At 42.5% G+C, this 23,068-nt stretch overlaps 1 protein-coding gene across 6 annotated transcripts in view; it reads right to left on the bottom strand.

The window, feature by feature from the left end:
* The window catches only part of IQCM (IQ motif containing M), a 1,338,699-nt gene extending 1,316,684 nt beyond the window's left edge, over positions 1-22,015 (bottom strand). For 4 of the 6 annotated variants that reach the window (XM_085641643.1, XM_085641646.1, XM_085641645.1 and 1 more), the window contains exon 1: positions 21,816-21,950. The gene's annotated coding sequence lies outside the window, so the exon portion shown is untranslated. Of the gene's footprint in view, positions 1-21,815 lie in introns of all 6 variants that reach the window. The other 2 variants (XM_085641647.1, XM_085641644.1) reach the window with 2 other exon arrangements.
* Positions 22,016-23,068: the final 1,053 nt, after the last annotated feature.

The following is a 23,068-nucleotide window of genomic DNA, read 5'->3' on the forward strand; positions in this document are numbered from 1 at the left end:
AAAAAGTTCCAAGTCCAACATGCGCACTAGCTCTTTCCTTCCCATGTAAACTTTTATCTGTGAAAAGGCCCTCTCAGCATTGGCACTGGAGACAGGCAACGCCAAGTCAGCCAGTACACAATCTGCTAACTCTGGCCACTGACATAGCTTTCCATGGCAATACTGGTGCACCTGAAGATTGCAAGCATCTGGGGCAGGTTTTGCAACATATGCGTTGAACTGGACGCTTATGCCCTCAAAGTTATTGAAGCAGTCAAAAATTAAGCAGCACTTTTCAAAGTATGGAGAAAATTCCCCTTTACAGAAGGGATCTAGAACTTGTGCAGAGTACCACGGTGAGGTTTCATTGACTTCAAATGCCATGGTGGGGGAAGGGACATTGCTATGCATCATTGCAAGTCATTTCTCATGCATTGTAAAATAACATTTCCTGAATTGCTCCTCAGCATTTCTTTGCTTACAAAGTGGCAAGCATTCTAAAATGGAACATGTTGGGGTACCAAAGTCACTAAAAGTGTTGCCCAGCCTACTCTCAAGGTGATGTTTCACATCTACACCAAATATGCTGAACACTTGGTAGAGAAAGGTGCTTTCCGACTCTAGTTTTTTTATTATGTCCACTACAGCAATCATGTTTACATGTAAAAATCTAAGAATGCAGTAGAGTGTTCTTTTTTCACATCACTAGCAATATGGAACCAAAGATCAGGGCGGTCGATCTCAAATCTGGGAAACCAGATTCGAGTCTCGGCAATGATGCTCAACATCCTGTGACCTGGGAAAATCACTTAATCTCCCCATGCCGAACAAAAAATTAATGTGTCCTTGTGTAACGTGACTGGTTCTCATGTAAAGCGCTCGGATACCTTCGGGTCAAGTTTGTGCTATATAAAACTCCAGAAAAAAAAATCCTCACATTTCTTGCCTTTGGCATCATCACTAAGCAAACATTCTGTAAACAGTCGCAATTTGGATAATATAGCATTCACGGCCTCTAGGACTGAGAACCACAGACTAAATGACACAGACACAGTTGGGATGACCAGAATAGACTACAAAGTCAATAGCATTCTTCATTAACTCTGAAGATTGTAACAATGCTTTCACATACCATCTAGCAAATGGCAAGGATCTCTTACAGGGAAGCATTTCAGCTCAGGTATCGATTTTGACCTTGCCATGGTCTTGCACGACTAGATGTCTGTGGTTGGCGCTTTGATCTTTTAAGAACTCATTTTTTCTACTAATGTTAAAAGTTCATAACTTAGGCTCTACGGATTGGATTTTTTTGCTGTGGTGTCAAATAATGTATTACATTTTATTCTTTTCTTCTAAATTGATGTGAAATTGTTCTGATGTTGTGGTTTCACTTTATACGGGGGAAAAAAGGCTAGAACCAAGTATGCAGTGATCAAAACACTTTCAAATTTCAGGACAACATGTTAATGACTAATCCAAAAATATTATGCATACATTATTTGGAAATGACTATATCACTGTTCAAATATTTTTTATCAAAATCTTTTTTATTTTCATTGTATTTATTTTTTTGAGTATCAAAACATTTTTATTTTATAGTTAAAATCATCAATGCATCAAAACAGAGATACACATATATGGCATGATCATATTTCAAGGAAGATACAGTACAATTGAATTGTGCAGTTGATTAGGCAATTTGTTGCAATGTATATTTTTACACAGAAGCAGGGTCCAGATGGTTCATGGACAGAAAGGGAGGCTGGTGGTAGATGGGAACTTATGCATTTCGACAAGGTGCCTTCGTCAGGGTCCCATCTCAACTTTCTCTATTCCTGTATGAGTTCCAGAAAGTATATACAATAGGTGAGGATATTTCCCTTTCTGTCCATGAACCATCTGGACCCTGTTTCTGTGTATAAATATACATTGTAACAAATTGCCTAATCAACTGCACAATTTAATTGTACTGTATCTTACTTGAATATATGAGCATGCCATATATGTGTATCTCTGTTTTGATGCATTGATGATTTTAATTATAAAATAAAAATGTTTTGATATTCAAAAAGATAATGAAAATAAAAGGATTTGACACAAAATATTTGAACAGTGATATAGTCATTCACAAATAATGTATGCACAATGTTTTTGGATTAGTCATTAACATGTTATCCTGAAATTTGAAAGTGTTTTGATGACTGCATACTTGTTTCTAGTCTTTTTCCCCCCTAGTTATTTTCCCTACGGCTAGCAAGTACATTCTTTGCATGTAGGGGTCCCTAGTTTTCCCAAATCGTGGTTTCACTTTATTACTGTTTAAGTGCTGCATAAATACTTTACACATTGCCTGTAAATTAAGCCTGACTGCTTTTGTGCCAAGCTACCAGAAGATTAAAAACAGACTAATTTAGATACTGTTGTGGGGCGGGGTCTTACCAAGCAGCAAGATGACTCCTTGAGAGAGCTGTGCCGGCTGAGCCATAAGTCCTTCCGCATTCTAATCAATTAGGGGTGCCTACATGCCAGCGAACACAGGCACAACAACCCGTTAAACCCCCGGACCAAAAAGATATCTATTAGGGGTTCGAGAACCCTCCTGACGACTGCAGAGGCGAGAGGAAAATTGGGCCTACCTGCGGCCTGCCGTGCCTGCTGTGGGCGTGCGTGGCGGGCCTCGTCGGATGGCTGAGGGGCCTACCCAGACTGAGCTGCAGACCGTGCCTGTGCTGCCAGATACTGTGTGGCAGGGATCGCTGCCTGGGAACACTTGCCAACCGACGACCCAGCTTTTGGATGCTCCGAGAGGAGTGGAGGAGAGAGGAAAGTGGGCTGCCAGGCTGCGCTGACTCCATCGTTGATCTGGAGGGGGGTAGAGGTAGGAGACGCTGAGGGGGCAGCAGCTGGCACGGCCTGGAGAATAAACCTTCATCCCACACCCATCGAGAAGGTTGCACCCCCCCACCTTTTGCCCTTGGGGGGAAGCTATGTTTAGTGCGAGGAGACAGCTCCGGATCACAGTGTGGGTCATCGGGTCCTGGATGGGCCTGTACTTGAGCAAGCCGCTTGTGTGTTAAGGAGGGTGTGTGCCAACCCTTTTATTGCCGCACTTGGCTGATCAGCAGATCCTGAATACAACGGTTGGAAAATCTGCCTTTCACTTAATGCACGCTTGAATAACGTGATACTTTGCGACACAAAACATTCATTAGCCTTCGAGTTTTGTCTCATGCTAACCAGTGTGCTATAGCTGTACCCTAGTGTCTTCTCATTCTATGTTTCTACCACTAGATGAAACTGTGCAAATGGGACTCTGATTCTCTACGTCTGTAGCAACTCACTTCATCACAAACAGCATCTACATATGCTATATATCAGCAATCAGCAATACATGGCGATCTGCTGGAGAACTCTAGGTGCTGTGGTCACTGTGTACTAGCCTGGATATGAGGCCTGCTCATGCCCTCAAGGGCCTGGTGGTACTGGGGTGTGGCGGGCTCCGTAACCTTTTAACCATCACGTTGCCTCCTCTGGTGGATACTGTGTTCATCAGGTGGCGTTCCTAGAATATTTTGTAAGCACGTCACATTCAACTGGACTTCCTCAAGATGGGTAAACAAGACACTAAACAACCTAAGCTCTCCTTTGAAGACAGCTGCCATAATCGTCAGATTGATCAGAGCCATGATTCAGAGCCTAATGCATCACAGCAGGAGGAGGGAGACGTACAAGATGTAGAACTTTGCACAATATTGATGGATGTCAAATCCAGGCACAACAATATTGATGGATGTCAAATCCAGGCGCAGCAACAATGGATTGCACAATGGCTGAATGGAAAGGGGAGTGCCGAACTGGGACAGCTTGGTAAAAAGCCAAATTAGGGAGCGTTGTTAGTTATCTTGATGGGTAGGAAGATTCAGAGACAGAACCACACAATGTTTCTCTCTTTAGCTGTGAAGTATTGGACCCACTCTGAAAAAAAGGACATTAGGATGTCCTTCATAGGCACCTGCCCTCCCTTGGTTGGCACTTTTCTTTGTTTAAGACACACCATTTATCACAATGGACTGAAGTTTTGATTGTACCAATTGGGGATTGCTATGTTTTATCCCTGGTTAGTTCCTGATTTATGGTTCTTTGATGCAAACCTTCAAATGTTTGTGGAGATTGGTTAGCACTGCGCCTCAACACCATGCTTTGTTGCAACTCCTGCTGATGATGGAAGCAGGCTGTAAATTAACTACCTGGTTCTATAAATCCCTTATTGGAATGGTGAGAAAATCCCTTGAAAATATTAAGGCTCAACGGGAATAATGCTTTGGGATGGACTTGGATGATAAGAACTGGGTTCAAATCTGTTGTATATACAACAACTTTTTAGGAATATTAGGCTTTAGTTCATACAGTTTAATTATCTTCATCAGACATACTTATCTCCCTCCCGGATTTGCAGGATACTTGGGGGTGATCCTAGGACTTGCCCTCACTGTATGTCAACATCAGCAGACTTTTTGCACATGATCTGGAGCTGTCCTCAAATGGAAAGCTTCTGGAAGCACTGACACAACACCTGGGGGAGACTTTGAACAGGGAATTTCCAAGTAAACAAGAGGCTTGCTCTTGTGTCTGTTCCCTAGGGCCATATCTAAAAAGGCGGGCAAGAGTTCCTTGACTTAGCCCTGGTTTTGGCTAAATGATTGGTTGACATGACCTGGAAGTGAAGATGGAGCCCTGCCTATGTTAAATGGAGACATGATGCAGAACACCGGGCAAGAACAGAGGAAGAGGCCTTACAAAGCGAACAGGCCAATGGCCTGTGTAAAAATCTAATAGCAGGCTTTTGGGGGCGGACGTTATTCAGTCCTTTACAGAAAATGATGCACCTGTAGAAACATAACCCGGACCTGAATCATACAGTGTATATCCTATGGCAGTCTTCGCAAGACCAATATGTAGGTTGTTGATAGTCTTTCCTGATTAGAGTACAGACCTGATAGTCATTATAATCTTATTTCTGTCTCTGTTGCCCTATTCTTACATCTTAATATTATATCTTTGGCTCGCATCTGGTTTGCTTCTACTGCTATTGTTATATTTTCTAAGTAACCTCCTTTCTCAATTTTAAAGATCACGAATTCCTACTAACTGTCTTGATGGAAAATAATGTATGCACTGTGCATTTTCATTTATAGGATGAACACAATGGAAAAAAACAAATCCCAATAAACAGAGGTTTAAAAAAATGTATTTAAGAATTCTAAATAAGAGATTGACTGTCTAGATAAAGTAAGTGTTTTTTTCATTCCAATATGGATTTGTGGCAGGGTGGGACACCACCTCTCATATAATCATGGCTTGTGCCTCATTAAATTAGTGCAAACAATTAAAGATCCAATGTATATTCCACTATTAGACACCAAAAAAGCTTTTGATCAGGTATCATGTCAATTACTGTGGGAAGTGATAAACAGGGTTAATATTGAGCCAATATCTATAAGTAGGGTACACATGACTGACTCAGACTAAAGTGCTAAATTGTTTGCGATTGTCATCAGACACACAAATCAAACAAGGTTTAATTAAACAATCAGAGGTAAAGATTGCCATAGTGTGGGGAGTTGTCTAGTTCTATAAAACTTTCTTTTTTCAAGACCAAAAATCATCATTGTTTTTTAAGCATATATATCACAATATATCACGATGTATCTACTAGCATTTAATATGTTACGCAGTTACTACAAAACATTTTATTATCTTAAAAACATTAAACATTTAATTCAAATCATACTATCAACATCTTTATCAAAACCCATAAAGTGCAATTAGTGAAATAAGTTCATAGTTCTCTGATTTAGTGCAACGTGTCCAATTTTATGATGGTATCCTTAGTTTCAATACATTCTACAAGAACACAGGGTCACTTGACCTGGTTTGCGTCTTCTTATCAATACATACAACAAAGAAAAGGGGGTCCTAGGGAAGTTTTAGAGACCTGCGAGGATTGAATCCCTAAACAGTGACAAGTAAACACAAGAAATCCTCTGGTCTAAGTAAAACAACTATACAAGAAAAAGAGACAGCAAAGATGATCTAAGAGTACTTCTGGAGGAGTCCCTTAATTAGGACATAATCCCATCATCCACCGAGGTGGCATGCTTCATCATCTGGGATTCTCTTCTTGACTGGGACACCTAGCCCCGCCAAGGGCAACAGCCCTGTATAGGATATAGAAGATCCTTCAGATGAGAAGACACTAAACTAGTTGGGTAACAGGCGCAGTGCAAAAATCTAAATTGATTGGAATGTGAGGATAGTGATACTAAAACTAGCTACCACGAGCGGCAGAAACTTTATTGATCCATTCATAGTGCCAGGATTAAAAACAGAGCACCTGCAGTGTGAAATAATAACTGCATGTGGTGGACAAAAACAGGTCTAAATGTTTCAGTCTACGGTAACTTAGAAAAAAGTGCTACTGCGAAGAAATAGAGTGAATAGTGATGAATAAAGAAGGTAGATATAAAACCAGTAATCCCACTCTTGGTGTGCTTAATTTACTGGTCGTACTTGTGGTTTACGGATAAGAAGCCTCACCTCAACCTTGCAACAGCTCTGGGGAGAGGCGTCGCTCTCTCCGTCGCTACTACGGGCTTTCTCGGAGCTAGGGATAGGGAAGATCTATATGCTTATCATAGTTTCCTTAATAATAACACATATAAAGTTATAATAACACTTGATTGGAACTATTACTGTATCCAGATTTTATATTTCAAAATATATCACCCTGATGGCAACATTTTGTGTAAGCTATAGTCGAATTCAACCGTAACCAACTGTAAATTACATTACAAATCAGCTCACCCAAGGAAGGCAAAAGATAACATCCCATAAGGGGAATTCTTAAAACTTGAAAGAAACTGTAACCAAAGTGAAGTATATAAACAAGAAGCAAAAGAAACACATAAAGAATTTCTAGGTAGAGGGGTTGCTTTGGGATATTGAGTCAAGCCAGAGATAGAGCTAATGCTATTTAAAGTAAACATTTCTTAAAAAAAATAAAAAATTGATACTTGTATAGCGCACTACTCACCCGCAAGTGTCTCAAGGCACTTGTACGAATACCGCTGTGGAACCCATCCTGGCTTTCCCTGTGAGGCGTTCACTCCTGGGCACCCCCAAGGTGGAGGCCAGGCATCCTTAGCGTTGTGGGGGCCGTTGTGGAGATTAAGCAAGCTATTGCCCAGAGTTGCAGAGTGGGACTCCATGATTGGAATGGCACCAAGGCGAGAATTATCAGGTCCGTGGAATTTTTGAGCCCAAGACCTGCCGAGGCAGGGAATTGAACCCTGGTCCCAGGCTAGACCTCTGCATCAGGGTCTGCCGCTCTAATCATTGATGTTCAAAAAAGGGTTGTGGGGTGCACACCATTTCTTCTACTTTGTCGAAAGGTTTCAATTTATCTCGATTTTTTCTCTGGTTTGCGTGCTCGTCGGGAAAATGCCTAACCCAACAGACATCCGGATTTGTGACTCTAATCATTGAGCCACACTTCAGAACAAAATCTGACAAAACAAGCATGGAATAGGAATGATGTGACTTAATTTAGTATGGAAAGTAAACAAATGTATTAAATCCTCAACAGAGATTGACCTCTACTGACTGTAGATGAAGACATTGGGAAATATGTGACACATAAATTATGCGTGGTTACATTTTACATTACAAAAGTGTAATTGGAGTAATTTGGGGAATTTGGTGTTATGCTTGTTACTGAAATTATGCCATTATACTACTTTACCTAAGTAAATGCTATTCACCGCAAACTGTACTGCAAACGTGCTATTTGCTGTAGACCAGTGATACTCAAAGTACGACCCGGGGGCCGCATACGGAGCGCCTGACTTTTACATGTGGACCTCAGGGCAGCAGTAGCACTGGGCTGCCATTTACTTGACTCAGCACAAACATGAAAAAAAAGTTAAATATACAGAAAACACTTATTTAAAGGTTAATTGCAGTTAGGGAAAGGAAGTAACTAGGCTCTTAACTTTAGGAACACCTTCATTTTCAAAGACAGCCACTAGATATACATACTTTGCTTCCCCTACACTCACTTTACAACCCCACCGCTGGCATCAGTGCGGCCCTCGGTCACACCATAGACCAAACTTTGCAGCCCCTGGGAAAATGTTTGTGAGTACCCATGCTGTAGACAATCACAGTGCACGCATGGGAACAGCAGAACTCGAGCAACTGTTGTTTGCGGTGCTTTTGTTTAAATGTGTCCTCACATCAAAAATGAGTATGAGGACGTATTTCATGCTACAATATAGCACAACATTATGGATTCGCATTTTGCATAGTTACGCATCATTTCATGTAATTTTGCTGGATTTTTGCAATATTACTCAAAAACAAATGGCACAAAAGGTACAAACCCCTGATATAAATATGCTACATCTATTAAATCTGAAATGAAGCTTCCCAAACCAACACAAGGGTGCTTTAGATGTAACTCTTGTAACAGCTTTCAGTATATTGACACTAGTACCAAACCTTTTTCGGGCAGTAAGGGAAGAGGGCACTACTGTATTAATGAGTTCACAAACTGCCAGAATTTCTTGCCTGCCACTGTTGCTGCTGCCCTTGAGGGAACTGCTCACGCTGCCACCACCGCCACGCTAGCGCTGCTGGCGCCGCGGATCGCTGCTGACCTGGGCACTCCTCGCTGTGTGTCTCCCACGCTGCCGCCATCACCTCACGGCAGAGAGCGGGGACTACAGCCCCCAAGCACCCCTGCGGCCGCTGACGCTGCCAACGCGCCCGGAGGCGCTTTAAAAACTCGCGCCTTTCTCCGCATCGCGGGACGCGCGCGGGCGGCGCCGGGCTGAGCCCGGGCAGAGGGCGGGCCGTCTGTGGCCGTCCGGGGTCGCTGGAGGTCGGGCCGGGCAACCCCTTTTGGCCCATTTAAAGTCGGTCCCCAATCGTAAGCCATCGCCAAGTGTGTGAGTATAGTACATGTTGTGACTGGGATTCAACCATTTATTGTTGCGTAGTATACTCAAAACACATATTGGAAAATGGGGAAAAAAGCTCCACCTGTGCTCAAATCTACTCGTAAGCAGTTAACATCTCCCTCAACTGCTACTGTCCCCACTCCATTGCCTAGTTTGACTGCTATCGATAAAATGCTGCAGAGGACGATCGGCGTTGTGGCTTCTGCCATCCAAAACACTGAAAGACGCCTCTCGCTCCCATTAAGCACGCAATTACCTTTGCTGCAGGACAATACATTGGATTCCCTGGTGGCCACATCGGATATAACATCTTACGCGGGGCTACCAGGTACTGACTTAAATGTGAATTGTATAATCCTGGACAGCGTATCCCCTAATCATCGTACAATGGATAATAGACTATCACTAACACCGTCTATGTTACGATCAAGCACTAATAAGACCACTGATACTACCCCATCCTTAACTAATGAGCAGGCTCACTTGGAAGGGATAGAACTATGCCTAGATACGGATGTATCGATTATAGATAGGGAAAAAAGTGATAGTACACCAGCACGAACAAGGGGACAGAAAGCAAGAAAACAAAAAGCAAAGCGAAAAGATAAACATATAGAGCCACTAGTAGATAAACGCAGAGAGAATGGTGGACGCCCTCAATTGAGGAGGCCTCTCACTCCTGTAATACAAAACCATACTCAAAGTGAAGTGCACTTTGGCAAAAATAATGAACAAACTTCATTAACTAATGCACTGCCGGGGAATGAAGAATTTTGGGGGAGATTGGAGACCTTAATAACTACTCTTTTAGGACCCATCAATCAACAAGTCCTTAATATCGATAAGAGGTTGAAGGCATTAGATGATCATGTGTTGAAATTAGGCACAGGGTGTAATTCTATAACTACAACACACCATGGTGCAACCAACATTAACACACATAAACCACAACACACTATGGCCAATAAGAAAAGTATAGTGGAGACTAATGCCTCTCCCTCCACACCCAAACTGAGTAGAAGTAAAGATCAATTAAACCTAGAACCCTTATCCAGACAGGTATTAGATACCAAAACCACCACAACAGTTAGTTCGGGAGGAAGGGAGAAATCTACTGATATAAGCAATAGGCCACTAACGAGACAAGTGCAGGATGTTAACCAACATCACTCAACAGATAAGCCCGATATAATTGAAGTGATTAGTAAGAGACAGATTCCGGCCCGCATCAGTTTGCCCCCAGATTGCGGTCCGTATGTCTTGGTTTTAGCCAACGTCCCAAAATTGAGGGAAACCCAAGAGGAAAACCATACAAGCTTAAGAAATAGAACTCTCCATTGGCTTTCCGCAAATTGCAACTTCCCAATGGAAGGAGCAGGGGAAATTATTCATACCCAGAGGGTAGGGTGGGTGGGTCCAATGAGAAAAAAGTTTGAAGGAGACTGCATCATTATAAATTTTAGATCCCCACAATGGGTGCAATCTACACTCTCAAAAGCCCCATTGCCCTCACCCTGGGAATTTAATACTACTCTGCTTCCTCTTGGGTATTTTTATAGACATTTAATTGACCTTTACTCTAACCCTGGGAGTAACTTTTTAGCAGATCAACCGGGTATGAACCACAATATTATTAACGGCTATGAACATCCTTACCAAGAGTTTAATACTAATTTTAGGAATGGTCGTTCATTAGGCCAACGGATTATACCCCCACCACATCAATTGCCATATTTACCTTTCCCCACTCCCTCTTATCCCAACCCAAGGGAGAGACCTTACGCAAGGCCCAAACAAAATTTTAACATGCCTCAGAACGAGCCAAGGTATATATATAATATACCAACGCATAACCGTTTTGAACATGCTCTCTCCAACTTGGAATGTCAAGATTGACTGGGGAAAAGAAATAGGGGGAGTGAGGATGTACCAATTACCATCAGGGAAAACCCTTCTAATGTACAATGTAATGAAATTGAGACAAGGGCATTACGCATTGTTTCGACTATGTCCCCAGTTACACATGAGAACATAACTACTCCATTAATTCAACCTAAGCAGCCTAGCGGCTATAATGCCTCTTGTGCCTTAAAACGCTCCAAATTGTCCATTCTTAGTTGGAACGTTGCCGGGCTGGAACCAAGATTGCTTGACCCTCAATGGATCAAGCTATTGGAGAACAAAGATATTGTTATGTTCCAGGAGACATGGGCTGTCAGCAATTTATTTATTGAGGGTTACCATTGTTTTAGTGTAACCTCAAACAAGCCCATTTTTGGCCGTGCAGTGGGAGGATTATTTATAGGTGTCAGCACATTGGTGGGAGGTACCATCAAAGACCTATCAGAAGGAAATCCGAATATTCAGGTCCTTGAGCTGAAACTAAAACCCAGGATTTTTATAATTAATTTTTATAATAATGATTTTTACTCTACACCCAATACAAACTATATAGCCCTCTCTAAGACCCTAAGAAAATTGGAAATAAACTTGGAATCAGAGGGGGGGATAGGGATTCTAATCGGCGGAGATTTTAATGCCAAACTAACAAAGAAGTCTTGGATCGAGGACACTAACAACATCACGGACCAAGCCGAAAAAAGGGGGTTTGAATTAGCAAAAATATTGAGTGAACACACCCTTGGAAATGCCATGGAAGTATCTCTAATACCTGACATGGACTATGTCCCCACGTTTAGGGGGCGTGATTGTTGTTCAACCATTGACTTTATTTTTATGTCCCCTGATTTATTAGACCGCGTATTGGAATCCAAGGTGATAAAGACATCTTTTGGCGATCATAACCCCCTCACAGTTACTTTGCATTTAGGCTCCCGCCCTGTATATGCGAAATTTAATGGTGCAAGAGACATTACACCATCAGGTGATGGTCTGCGGCTAAAATGGAGGGGGATTGATAGCGGAGCTATTTTAGAAAATGTGCAGAATGATCATTCTGATTTAATTAATTCTTGTCTATTTTTAAATGGAAATAATAATAGAATAATCACTGACTTTGGCAAACTGTGTTTAGTAATTAAAAAATTGTTGTCAGTCCCACCGCCAAAGATAGTGAAAGAACCAAGATGGTTTGATTCAACTTGTTCTATGGCAAATAGGGAACTACGTGAAGCATTGTCTTCTAACCCAAGGTGTATACTAGAGGTACAGCTGGCCAGGAAAAACTATAAGTTAAAAACAACTGAAAGAAAGGCTGCCCTGCTGACAGAACAGTGGGAAACATTGGTTGCGAGTGCAAATTTGAAGAGTAGCGGCCCCTTCTGGTCAGCCGTTAGGAAGACGCGAGATATGGGGAAACAATTATCCCCAATTAGCTGCAATATTACTAGTAGTAGTTGGGAGGCTCATTTTGCTAAAATATATGCTACCCCTTCTAAGGAAGTAACCATTCCTTCTTTGAAGGTGTCATGCAATCTCAAGATTGACCTCCCTGAGATAGTCACAGCCATTAAAGAAAGCCTTGGTAACAAGGCCCCTGGTCCCGATGGGCTTCCTATAGATATTATCAAGTATAACACGGATCTATGGGCACCAATTCTTTTTAATGTTTTTAATAGTCTACCTATGGTGCCAATGCCTGACACCTGGGCGACTAGTACCATAGTTCCCATTTTTAAGAAGGGAGATAGGTCAGATCCAGCCAACTACCGTCCAATCTCGCTCTTGGACAATACTTTAAAAATCCTTGGACGAGTTATTTATAACAGGATGATAGAGTGGGCTGAAGATACTGATCTATTGGATCCGTGCCAGTTGGGATTCAGGAGTGGTGTGGGCACGGTGGAGCAGTGTCTCAACTTAAAACTGATTATTGATAAGTATAACGTTGCTCGCTCTAGCCCAATCTATCTCGCATTTATGGATCTTTCATCTGCATTCGACCTAGTTAATAGATCCAAATTATGGCTTATGCTCTCTAACTATGGTCTGGACGCAAGTCTTGTTAATTTTCTGGCCTATCTTCACACGGACCTCAAAGCGCAAGTTAGGATCGGGTCTGGTGGCGATGTGTCCGGACCCATAAAAATAGGTAGGGGGGTGAGGCAGGGGTGCGTTTTAGCACCTCTGCTATTTATTATTTATATTAACGGTCTTGCCAAAGCCTTGAAACAAGTGACGAGAGACGTCCCAATTATCCAGGGGAATCCATTACCAGTTTTATTATACGCAGATGATGCGGTCATTATGGGCCGCACCCCTAATGCTCTTCGTTTGCTCATTAGAGCATTCGTCCAGCACATGGAGGCACTTGATCTGCGTGTAAATTTTTAAAAATCTTTTATTATGTCTTGTGGACCCGGGAAAAGGAAGCTCAATACTATAAATGTAGGTTCGGATAAACTAGAATCCGTAACCTCTTTTCCGTACTTAGGACTGGTTTTCGCTGCGAACGGCTCATGGAGTGGGCATTCTGCCCACGCCATGGGCAAGTTCTCGAAAGCCACCAATTCTATATTGAGCCTCCAACGCCCGAAGAAAATAGGTGCCACTAGGGCCATTTTAAAAAAATTTAAATTACAGTGCATTCCTGTGGCAACGTATGGGGCTGAGGTCTGGGGCTCAGGGAGAAACTCAGGGATTCAACGTGAGGAAAATCGTTTCTGTAGAAAAATATTGGGTGCTCCTTTTTCAGCTTCTGAATTCATCTGTCACAAAGAACTAAATCTCCCCTATGTATGTGACTTTATTAGAGCCAGACCAGCCCTATTTTGGATTAGGATTTGGACAAATAACTTTGCGACCCTAACAAAAAACATTATAATGGATTGCCTAAAGTGTGATCACCATATGTCAATACCCTGGTTAGCCGAGGTTTCCAAAACATTATGTGCAGTGGATAAAGGCAATCTTTTCTTAGAACCCACTGGAATTGAGAAGAATGATAAGGTCGTAGTTAAACAAGCACTTTATGCACTTTTTAATTCAGAAAGAATGGGGAGGGAGTTACCTAAATCTTCTGTTGCTACATACATGGGGTATGATTTGTGTAGGCACCCACTACCATCTTATCTAACTCTCCCCATGTCCAATTGGGAACGATCGCTGCTCTTTCGTTTAAGGGCAGGTTCTGTAAAATTCCTGTTGGCTTTCCCTTTGGGGTATCATCACACAGTAGAATATAATCCCTGCCCATGTGATGGAATTAGCAAACAGAATGACATTCGCTTCCTATTCTTCTGTAAATTTTATTTAAAATATATTAACTGGTTTTTAACTCCCTTTTTTAGAAAATTAAGACCCCTTTCCTTTGGGGAATCCTGTTCATTATTATTTTCCCTGGATACAGATGAACTAATTTTTCGCACCAGCACTTTTCTGAGATTAATAGTACACGCTCGCAAAACGATGGAAAATCCCTGAAAATTATTTATGTCAGCTGTATATTTGAAAATGAATTGTTGTGATTGTGGTGCTTTTATGGATTGTATTATTGTATAAATGTGTTGTTTTCTTTTGTTGTACTTTTATGGATTTTATGAAATCCGAATAAAGGTCTTTTGAATTGAATTGAATTGAGTTCACAAACAGGAATTCAGAGAAATAGAAAGGCCCCCACACCATGGTAGGCTCTACCTATGTTTGTTAAATTAAGCTACCTTCTTGGGTTTGGATTGTTTGGATTGTCAACCGTAGTGGGTGGAAGCTTTTATGTAGCGACCCACTGGTAAGGGAACAGAAGCAACTTTCCTCTTCATTCCATTTAATGAATCTTTTACCGCACCCTTCAAGCATGAGTGAAAATTTAACAAAGTATACATCAAGGGTGCCCATTGTCTCCTACATTGTATGCTACCTTTATAGAACCATTCTTAAGGAACCTGGCTGAGGTGATTATGCCAGAGAGATGCTCAGGCTGCCAAGACACCAATTATGCATATGAAGATGATGTTGCAATTTGCACTCCCTACTTGAAAGTAACCATTTAGAAAACAGAAGCATATTTGTTCGATTGTGGAGCTGCAAGAGGGTATATATAGAACTATGAGAAAACACTGCTATTACTAGGAGGGGGAATGCATTAAGAAAATCCGGGGGTTACACTGACAAATGGCTTCAAACCTGCACCGAAGGCCTTATATGATAAAAAATATATGGGGTGTGCCGCTTTATTAAAGAAATGGATCATCTGCCAATATTGTTATCTGGAAGAATAAATATAATTAAAATGATGATATTGACAAAATTCTATTACTTGTTTCACACTACAACTTTGTATGTCCTGGCAGCAGCTGGCACGAATGAATGTTGGGATTGCTGAAAAACAAGTCTGCGGAGTATGGATGCCTCTTCATGCCTGTTTCTTCTACCACCATGCACTTCCTGCCCATTTTTTCACTTTTGCAAGTTAGTTTTCATCCTTGCTCTCTCCCTGTATCACTGTTTTTCCATTGTTCTCTTCTTCCTACTGAGTTTTTCCCCTTCTTGCTCTGGGTCAAAGCATAATGAGGTAAATTGAGTGTTGGTCCATAAAATGAGTGACGGTGGGCCCCATCATCAAACTAACTCCTCAAAATAAAAACTGCTGGTAGGCAACACAAATCTGGAAATTAAGGTATTTACCTTCTAGGAATACAGGTAAAGTTTTTCAACATAATAAAACTCTGTCTTCTACGTTTTTACAAATTAGGGCTACTTGAATAAGCATTTCCCAGTACAGAGGGAATATTTTTTATAGGAATAAGTGATAATGAACTTTTTCAACAGACCGTCCTTTGTATTTAACTTTTTTATAAGGCATTCCTAGAGGAAAGGACAGAGGACCTCCAAACGTGGGCAGAAAAATGGTTCAATTGAACAGGGACATCAAATGGTACTACATATATAAGAAGATCACTAGAGGAGGCAGGAAGAATTATTACACCAACACACCTAAAGGTACTCCAACACAGGACATTTTTTTATTTCAAAATTAGCCTTGCAAGTATATTATAGTTGGGATTTTTGTCCTAGGTGTGGCGAACAGGATACAAATGTTTGCTACCTAAATGTCATTAGGCATATTTCAGCAAAATATTTCACAACTCTCAACTGAATGATGGCCAACAAATACCAGCCCTGGCAGATAGTAGTTTCCTATTAATCAATTAACAGAGGGAGCTCTATGGTATTAACAGCTAGGGAATGGAGTATGAAAGATCCCAATCTTTTTAGGACTAGTCGGAAGGTTTTCATAAAGCCCATATAATGAACGTATATGTCGCCGTGGCTAGAGGTGGATAAAAGAAATATGAAAAGATATGGAGACTGGTTAAATTACATTTCCTGCTACCATGTACCTAGGTTGATCTGCCAGCCTAGGTACATGGTGCTAAGTATTTCCAAACAGCTGGATTTTGTATCAAGCTGTATGTGAGAAGTTGGCCTGGTATATGATGCTCACTAGTTAAAGTGATCACCTTGTACCATGCCAAGCAACCCTTATGGTGTGGTTGTAAGTCAACCTTTTTGGACTAGCTGCCCTAGTGGTAGCGTAGGCTAAGCAGTCTTTGAGGCTAAACTCGTGAAGCGTGTTAAGCCAGCTGTTTTACCAAATGCAACCCCCTTTTATACCAATGAAAGGACACCACACAGATATATATTCAAAATATATATGTATTTATTTCTCAAAGTAACCCCTAGTCTCTTTATGAGCACAGGAGCACAAATCGTCAAACAAGATTACAGTAGAATACACAGAAGTTGCACTTTATATGGATAGGCCCTGGTGGCCACTCAAACCATATACTAAAATAGTGGTATAAGTACCACGAACAGAAAAGGGAAAAGGCCTAGAGCCTCTAGAATCGCTGGGCCTACAAGGAGCTAACTTCAGTTAGTGACCAGGAGGTCCACGGGTGGCGTGTGCAGAGCAAATAGTCACACGCGTGCTCCCATAGGTTTCAATGGGTGCGTAAAAAGTACAAAGTTACTGCAAAGAGGATCTTCCGGATGGACTAGGAACTCAAGATTTGGAACACAGGCACTAGAGATGTAATACTACACTTGGGCACAGGTGTGCCAGCTTTACCTCACCCACAGGAAGCGGGTGCATAGGCCTCGAAGTGCGTCGGGTTTCTTCTATCTGTTCCGTGGAGCTTGAAGACAAAGATGCTGCAGGCGGTCGGTCCGGGAGAGATGCAGTGGATCCAAGAGTGGATCGGAGATGTTGAAGACCTGTAAGCAGAGGGGACAGTGTTCACAGTCACTAGCCAGTGACCAGCGTGGCACCAGGTGGGTACCAGGCAATGTCGGGTGCAAACAGGAAGAAAGGTGTAGCTTGTCTCTGCAGCCACGTGGTCCCTGGAGGTCGACGACGTCCAGGAGTCGGTTCACGAGCTGTCCCACGCAGGTTCTCGCTGTCGGCGGTGTCGGCGACTTGATTGAAGCAAACAAGCCTTGGCAAAAGCAATTGTTGTAGGAAATGAAATAAGCTGATGGTTCTGACCAGCAAGGTAAGAAGGACTGCTCCTTTGGAGGGGAGCAAGGGCCAGTCTGGAGCAACCAGACCAGCGGTGTATTTTGTGAAGTTCGTCGCCAAGATGGCCACTAGCCAGCGGGCCAGCAACCGGTTAGGCGCGTCGAGTGGCAAAATGCAGAAGGGCCCCACGCAGATCGTGGAGATGCTGGAGGGCTCACCTTTGGTGCAGATGCTGCTCGAGGGTTGGGCTTCTCAGATCCCAAAGCACAACTCGGAGGGAGCCTCGGTTGTTGCACTTGTCAGCTTGTCGTGGTCGTTTCAAGATGGCTGGCTCCACGTGTCTCGGTGCCTCCACGGGTCTCCTCTTTTCAGGGACTGTGGATCGGGCGGTGAGAGGTCTGGAGGTCCAGGTCTTGTCAGTCTCTGGGCTCGGGCTCCGGCGGGAGGCGGCGGCAAAGCAGACGTTGATTCGCTGGATGGTGCTTGCGTTAGCAAGGTGGTCACTCCCTGACCACAGGGGAGATTTCCTTCAGTCTTCTGTGCAGCAGAATGTCGAAGTTCCCGTCTTCTTCTTAGTTTCAAGTTGATTCCAGGATGTCTGAAGTCTTAGGACACAGCTCCTACCTTTAAGCGGATTCTAGGGGCCGGACTACCTGCTAGGTCCCTCCCTATGGGTGGGACCAGGAAGGGGGGTGGTTACACCCCCAATCCTTTGTCCAGCTCGCCCCAGGCCCGGGACTGGTGTGCCCCAGGACCGGTTTGAACTGGCATATGCACCGAGGCTCCTTGTGAGCCACAGGCATGTCTGGTTTCTTTCAAGCCCTACCTGACCAATACACAAAATCCTGTCTGGGGTGGTGCATGCACCTCCCCTGGCAGGAAACCCTTTGTCCACACCTCCCAAGCTGGAAGGACTCCCAGCAGCAGGAGGGCAGACTTGTGTCTGTGGTGGCAGCATCCATTTTGTGGAGCTGAGGCTATGTCTGATTTTACCCGGGTTTCAGGTACGGTACATGTCGTGTCCCTCTAGAAGGGTGGAATGCTAACCCCGTCGCCAGAATTGGCGAGGGGTTAGTATTCCAGTTCGTATGACACCTTACTCGACATGTTTTGATAAAGCCAAACCAAAGATAGCATTTAACCGCGAGGTTCATAATGCACTTAAGAGTATATGGTATGACAATATCTGGGAACAGTAGAAGGAAGTTGTTCCGATCACTGCAGACAGGCTCAGCTCATGCCAGAGCACCATCTCACATGGAACCAAGCACTCTGCCTTCAGGATTGTTAAGGCCTGCCATAGGAGTGACTTATAGGTTACCAGGTGTCCCATTTAAGGCTAGGTATAGGTATACTACACCTAAGTAAGAGGTGATTACACCAACTTACCCGGCTGAGTGATCAGCCAGTTGTGTCAGATTGTTAGGCCAAGCCTGGGGTGGCATAATACATGCTTCAGCCCCTGGCAGGCCTTGGGTACACCAATGCCCTGGGTACCTAGTGTACACTGGTACAGGGGCTGACAGGGTGATCCACTTCCAATTGGTTATGCACCTAGGGTGCATAGTTTTAATTTAGTAGAGAGAACAGCAGGCTGGGGGTCTGATTGGCAGGCCCACAGCCTCAATATGTCAAAAACCAGTGAAGCAAAAAGCAAAAATTTGAGGTGACCATAGGATAGCAGACCCTACTCTCCTACACTGTACAGTTAGAAAAAGTACAGTGTTATAATTATTTGGGCATCAGGTTCAAGAGAAAGATGGGATGGTCTAACCAAGAGGAAAAATCAGGGAAGACACACATATAGCAGTTGTACTGAAAACATTCTCAAATGAATAGGGCTATAGATGGTGCCATACTATAATGTGTTACTAAGCGCTGGTGGTCAACGCTGTCTTAGGTGGCTAAAAATTAGGCCTAAGAGAAATTTTCATTACGCCAGAGTAATCGAATAATTTTAGAAATTGTGCATTACTCTTCTGATGCAAAATTATGCGATTAGCCTAGCTTGAGTAATTAAGAGTAATTTGGGGCAAAAATCCTACCGCCAGAGCACAGAAACAATGAACTAAGAGAAAGCTACCAGCTGCTGGCTACTGATGTTCATGCACCAAGATGCCCCTGGGTGATTTGTGCACTATATTAAATATTAATAGCATAACATGTCCTGTAGCATTTAGTGCTATTTTCTAAGTGCAAAATTTTCCCACTGGGCCATTTGGAGCATGAGGGTGCATTTATACTAAAAACAAAAATAAGCCTAAATGCTCAATTACAGTTCCCACAAAATTATGAATAATTGTGAATACTTTTGCAAGAATTATGGGTAATTACCCTACAAAGAATTACGCAAGTTATGCGCACCCCTACTATAAGTCTGTCTAAATTTGAGCCATAAAACAGAAATTCTTAAAGCAATTATTGGACCTTCTCCATGGTACGTTGACTTTTTTATGTGTGGAAGTCAATCCAAACAATGCACTGGTAATGGCAGTGTTATAATTGGGGCTCCCAGTTTAAAGTTGTTTTTTTTTTTTTTTACATTTTCATCTGTATTCATATTTATTTCTTGGTCATTTCATCCGTATTTATCCATATTTATTGTGTGCTTAGTGTAAAAAATGTAGCTCCAATGGGTGTATTTCCCTATTTATTTAACCGACAAATGTTTACTTATGTTTGAATGTGGATTTTAGCCATTTACAGTACAATACAGTAGTCTGAAACCACTTGCATCATAGAACAGCTTAAACAGCTGTACTGTTGCAGTTATTTAAGCTTTACTAGGATTTCTTTTAAATGTACCTCCCCTGCCTATCAATCTTCACAGCTATTAACCTAGCACTCATTACTGATAGTAGTATCTTTGGTATTTAACCATATTTACAAATAGATTCAGTCAAGAAAATAGATAATCTTCTCTCTGTATTTATCTGTAAAAATCAGTGAAAACAGAAAACTGGAAGCCTTAATTATAATATATTTGATTAGTCTGGGACCTCTGTATCAAATACATAATTACGACTGTATACAATGAAACTCGTAGAAAAAAAGATTTAGATGCTGCATGGCAAAAGGTCAATTTGAAACCCATGCGGGAGCAAAGCGTGCCATGCTTTAAGATATGGTGATTCAATAATGTGATGTGTATGTACAAATTGTAAAAATATAAGATGTGGTGTAACCATAGTGATGAGAACTATGAATGGCCGAGTGAAAGCTTACAATACACTATTGCATTTTCTTCCTCGTGGATTCGACTTCAAGCAGCTTACCAAGGTTAAGATTCTCACTGAGTATTCTTGACAGCCATTGCACCTTATCTAAACATTGAAACATTCAAACCGTATCTTAGATGTACTTAATTTCAATATGCATATGATGCAAACTTTGAATGTGCAGCATTTTGTGTGTCTGTGTCGTACTCCTTTTTAATTTTTTTTTTGTTAACTGCTCCTTTAAAAAAAAAAATGTTAACTGCCTTATGGATTGTTTAAATAAAAATAATCAATAAAATGTATAGGTTTTGGTTGGACTTGTACTACCATCTGGTGGTCATTTGGGCAGATGTCCTATAGTTGGTTTACTATTGTCTTGATATAGTACCGACCGTGCTTGCCGCTATTTTAAATCATAACCAAGCATTGGGAAAATCAATAGGTCTGGCCTTGGAAGACTGCAATTGTTATTTTATTTATTTCCTTTTTAAAAATATAGACAATTGAAAGTAAAAGTCTAAAAGTAATAAAAAGTCAGTATGTCGCCATCTACAGGTGTTGTGCATGACTAAAAAAAAAGTCTAAGAGGGACCAATGCAAGAATATATATATATATTTGTTTTAATGAAATGAAAGTATAATTCGGCCTACATCCCAGGCTCTGAAATGCACTAGTTTATTGGCGGATGTTCATGGGCGAAGCCCAAAATATCATCACTCACAGTCAAGAGAGCCAATGGCTGAAGCAAAAAGTAGATTGCAATTAAACAGAACAAAGGATAAAGACATGCGACCGAAAGAGAGGTAGAGGCAGAGAGAGATAGAGATTGTAATTTTTTTAAACATGAAAGTCAAGAACGGTAGCAGGTCTAGGCCAAACCTAAAAATAGGTCGTAGATTACCTGCTTTGTGCTGCGTTTCCTAACTCTTCAGCTGGTTGGCCCTAAATTGTGACTAAATGTAAATGAAGCAGCAGGTGATGAACAATTATGACAAATGAAAGTGAAGAAGCAAGTAACCTAGCCCCCCTTGCTACTCTTTCAAAGTAAAATTACAGGGACTGGCAACACAGTAGCCAACACAACCACAGATTGTTTTCACCGTCTGTCAACAACTTTCCTTCTGAAGCTACTCCCGCCCATCTCATAATAACCATTCTCATAACCCTGGCGCACTCACTTGGGGGAGGGAGGGGTGTCCGGATTCAGGGTCTCGTTCTTCCTGCGCTACCGCGGCTGCCTGGGGTGTTACTCCTCTGCTCCCTCCCACTTTGCTTTGCTTGGGTGAGAGTTGGGTAGGCCAGGGGGTCTCACAGGGTGCCGTCTCCTCAGCTCCCCACTGAGAAGTGGCTAACAAGGCACCTCTTTGAGAGAGGGCGCTGGGCGTTGCCAGGCAACGGGTCGCCTCTTCTCCCAGCTTGTCAACAACCTTTACGCAGTCTGTAGCTCCTACCAGACGAGCAAGCCTTGGGGCGTCCCTAGCAACGGCACTGTGTCACGTGACGTGCACGTACAGTCTCAGCGCGGGTGGCTAGCCTGCGCTCCGATGCTTCTCTGGGATCTCTGCCTGCGGGTGTTTTGCAGAGAAGCTCGGACTGATAACCTCGGTCTGTACAAGTGAGTGATGGCTCCTCTACCCTGGCTTCACCTGCGCGACCCTCATCTGATAATCCTGGAGACAGCACCAGGGCAAGTAGTGCCGAGAATCGTCGTCGAAAAACCCTTCGTCTTCGCATGAAGCAGGACTCAGAGTTACAGTGATTGTGACTCGGGACCTGATTCTGACCCACGACGCCTCACGCCCACCAACTGCAGTGGCGCAGCAGAGGAATCTGGGGGTCAAGGCGAAGTGGGGGAGGGGGAGAATGAGATGTACTGACGGGAATGTCACACAATACAACCTCACATGGACAATACAAAATATCTATCTACGTTTCAGACTACAGTGACTCAATCGTAAAACAAATTATAGACATGGTAAAATCAAGATGTTTAGGGGGGAGGGCGCATGTCTCTGCTCAGTGCTCAACATGCCCGATCTTCGGAAACAGTTACGCTGTGGTATTAACAAATCGTATGTAAACGGGAGGTAATTGAACAGGCCAATAGTGCTTTTACTAGGTGGTCAGGATATGTTGTGGAAGGTAAACGACCTTTACAACGCAGTCATTACAGAGCAACATCCTTTGTATCGCATGCTATTATAACGCAGCCATTACAATGCATGTCACTACAACACATGTCATTACAACGCATGTCACTACAACGCATGCCATTACAGCGCATTATAAGGTAAGCAATGAAGAATAGCAATTTTTAACCCTACACTTTCCAACACTTACCCTACTGCTGCACTCACTGGAGAGGGAATAGTAATTTTAACCCCTACACTATCCAACACTTACCCTACTGTTGCGCTCCCTGGAGTGGGAA

This window comes from Triturus cristatus, chromosome 2_2 (assembly GCF_964204655.1).
Source record: "Triturus cristatus chromosome 2_2, aTriCri1.1, whole genome shotgun sequence".
Classification (NCBI taxonomy): Eukaryota; Metazoa; Chordata; class Amphibia; order Caudata; family Salamandridae; genus Triturus; species Triturus cristatus.